The following is a 3,637-nucleotide window of genomic DNA, read 5'->3' as shown; positions in this document are numbered from 1 at the left end:
ACCTAGTCCCTTTTTAGCCTCTCCCTCTGCTGGCAATTTCTCAAGCCTAGCCTGTGAAATGTCTTTGAAGTGTCAAACAAAACACATTTGTCTTGGGTACTTTCCTTGATTTCATTACACGTGTCTGGTCCCTCTGTTCTCCCGCCCAGCTCCTAGGTGTCATTTTGACCTGACCAGTTCCAGGGAAGCCTGGACTCTCAAAATCTGGAGGACCTACCATCCCCCCATTACACCTCTGGTCCTCTGTGAATGGGCACATGTTTCACTATCTGATATAATGTGGAAGTGACGGTGTGATATTTGGGAATCTTACTTTGTTTCTTTTTCTTCTGGGGTGACACCACCATCTGCACAAAGCTGTCTGAACATGAACATGTGGGTAATTTTGATGTGGCCCAAACTCCCCCAATGAATGTACTTTCAGGTTGGTTTTCTTCTTTTATATTTTGCTTTTGTAAACAGACATAGGATCCCATCAGTTGTATGTAGTGAGAAAGTGAAAAAAGCATGCAGACTTAGCTGGACGGAGATCTAGTAGTAAGGTAGCACTTTAGCTGGAAATGGAAATTTCAGCCAGAATCTGAAAAGTATGTCCTGGAAAGAGAAGAGGGACTCAGGCCTGAGCACACTACTCCACGCTGGAGCCTCAGGCTCTGACAGCTGTACCTGCCGGGGTCTTCATGGGACAATCCATGCAGGACACGATCCTGCAGAGAATTTTCTTTGCCTTTCCATTCACGTTGGCAATTGCATGCTTTGCTTTTGCTTCTACATGCAGTTTTACCTTTCTGCCAGACAGTTTGGTTTCTTCTTTGATTTTTGCCCCTTGTACAAACCATTACAATATTTCTTATCTAAATAGAATTTGGCAGGGGGACAGGGGGATGGGGTAGGCAGGGGTGAGAGTGAGGGGATGGGGCCACACTGAACAGCATCTGGGGTCATATTTCCCTGTTGGGGATAGAACTCGTGCCCCTGCAATAAAAGCACAGAGTCCTCCTCCCAATCTACCAGGCAAGTTCCTGGAATTGATTTAATGAAAGACATCTAATTAAGAGGAATTTTGGGGTGACGTTTTACATTTTATATTGTGACCAGTGGTTATAGTTCATACAATTTTATAGTTTTGTGATTTTATTAGCTTAAAGAGTTTTTGGGGTGTCTTTTTTGTTTTTAAAGCTAAAAACCGTTTTTTAATTTCATGGAAAAAAAAATTGTAGAATGTTCGAAAGGGTAGAGGCTTTGTTCTGAATGTGAGCACTTTGCCCCACTGAACCGAATGGTAAGAACATTTGTAGAAGAGACACACAGTGAAAGGTACATCTTTTTATTTAGTGACATAAAAGCAGCCATTGTGTGAATTATTGGTTGGTATTTAGAGACAGGCCGTTTTGAGCTAAACTCCTTATTCCTTTTTTCAGCCCTTGAGTAATAATCAGAAGCTTTCTCTGAAGAGAGTGGGGTCATCTGTCAGACTCCTAGGTATCTACCAGCCAGAAAGGCTGGGATTAAATGCAGCAGCTGGTAGATATGGGATGGGGCAAAAAATCAACTTGTCCCTTTGTTCTGCCTGGAGAGATGCTTGTCCTGGTGCCAGTGGGGCCAAAGCTGTGACTTTGTGGCCAGAGAATGTCTCTGACCCTGCCATGGTTTCCCTGAGGATAGAGGGACAGCAGTGTCTCCCTGGTTCCTTGGCCAGAGAAGGACCCTCCCCCACTTACTGTCTGCCATCCCCCCAGGAATCGTTCTGGCTTAGGTTCTTCAGGATGGCCATCCAGGCCCCATCACAATTCCTGGAGCTGGCCAGCCAGAGCCCACTGCAGAATAAGTCCTTGGCCTTTGCAGCTCTGGAGGAGCTGCCCATTGAGCTCTTCCTGTGGCTATTTACAGCAGCCTTTGCTGGGAAGCACACCCAGGCCTTGAAGGTGATGTTGCAGGCCTGGCCCTTACCCTGCCTCCCTTTGGGGGCCCTGATGAAGGACAACCATCCTCATCTGGAGGCCTTGCAGGCTGCGCTTGATGGCCTGGACATCCTTCTTGCTCAGGAGGCCTGCCCCACCTAAGGTGAACCTGGCAGAGTGGTGGGGACTGGGGTGTGAGCAAGATGCAGCCAGGGCAGGAGGATGATGGGTCACCTGAGAACAGGCAATCGGGTGTACAGGACTGGCTGAGGGGAAGAGGGGACAAAAGGCACATGGGCCCACCCTCCCAGGGTCCCTTAGTGTGGGGACCAAGGTGGGGCGCAGAAGCCAGAGGATCTGTGGTGTGTGGAGTGCAGAGCCCTCACAGGATCCTAGTGCCCGTCAGCCTCTGCACAGCTCAGCATGTCCCCCACCTCCCCACAGGCAATGGAAGTTGCAGGTGCTGGATTTGCACCAGAACTCCCACCAGGACTTCTGGACCCTGTGGTCTGGCATCTTGGCCAGCGTTTGCTCGCTGATGGAGCCCAACCCAGCCCAGCCTATGCAAGAGAGGCACAGATGGATGCACAGATGGGGCTGAAGCCAGTGCAGGTGCTGGTCGACCTGTGCCTCAAGGAGGACACTCTGGATGAGATCCTCAGCTATCTGCTGAAAAAGGCCAAGCAGAAGAGGAGACTGCTGCGGCTACACTCCCAGAAGCTGAGAATCTTCACCATGGCCATGCAGAGCATCAGGAGGATCCTGAAGATGGTGCAGCTGGACTCCGTCCAGGACCTGGAGGTGAACTGTACCTGGAAGCTGGCCACACTGGGCAGGTTCGAGCCTCACCTGGGCCGGATGGGCAACCTGCGCCTGCTGCTGGTATCTTGCATCCAGGAGTTGCCACACACTGCCCCCAACCAGGAGGAGCACTGCATCGGCCAGCACACCACTCAGTTCCTGAACCTGTCCCACCTTCAGAAACTCTACCTGGACTCCATCTCCTTCCTCGAGGGCCGCCTGCACCAGGTGCTCAGGTGAGATGTGACGCCAGCTCTGCAGACAAGAACAGGCCTCTCTCATTTCGTTACCCTCAAGTTGTCTGCTCTGTGTGCTCTGGGTACATTGCCAGGGTGCACGGGCATCTCTTTAGTCCTCATGATGCTGCCGCTTTGTCCCCAGGCATCTTGTCAGGTCACCTCCCTGGTTAGAGTCAGAGGCATGGCCTAGGTTAGATGCCGCCAAAGGGGACTTTTGCTGGGAGTCTGCACAGTAGGGGTCAGGTATGATGCCCTTGGAAATTCTTTCCGAGAGAGTGATGTCTTAGCTGAGATGATGACAGATAACTAAGCGAGAAGGACATTGGTCCATTAGCCGTGAGATTTGAAGTCCAAAGCTCTGTCTCTCCCTCCCACCTGCCACTTCTGTCCTGAGCTGTTCTGGGCTCCAGGTGAGCTGTGGAAAATGGGTGATTCTGGGGATAACAAGGAGGGATCAGTCCAGTTCAGTTCAATCACTCAGTCCTGTCCAACTCCTTCTGACCCCATGAATTTCAGCACACCAGGACTCCCTGTCCATCACTAACTCCCAGAGTTCACTCAGACTCACATTCACCAAGTCAGTGATGCCATCCAGCCATCTCATACTCTGTCGTCCTCTTTTCCTCCTGCCCCCAACCCCTCCCAGCATCAGAGTCTTTTCCAGTGAGACAACTCTTCACATGAGGTGGCCAAAGT

At 50.8% G+C, this 3,637-nt stretch overlaps 1 pseudogene; it reads left to right on the top strand.

Moving 5' to 3' along the window:
• The first annotated feature begins 388 nt into the window (after positions 1 to 388).
• On the top strand, positions 389 to 2,942 carry LOC104982654 (annotated as a pseudogene).
• The last annotated feature ends 695 nt before the right edge of the window (positions 2,943 to 3,637 follow it).

The sequence above is a fragment of the Bison bison genome, unplaced genomic scaffold, assembly GCF_000754665.1.
Source record: "Bison bison bison isolate TAMUID 2011002044 unplaced genomic scaffold, Bison_UMD1.0 scf7180017864537, whole genome shotgun sequence".
In the NCBI taxonomy this organism is placed as follows: Eukaryota; Metazoa; Chordata; class Mammalia; order Artiodactyla; family Bovidae; genus Bison; species Bison bison.
The sequence above is the reverse complement of the archived record's forward strand: the minus strand, read 5'-3'. Positions and strand labels throughout refer to the sequence as shown.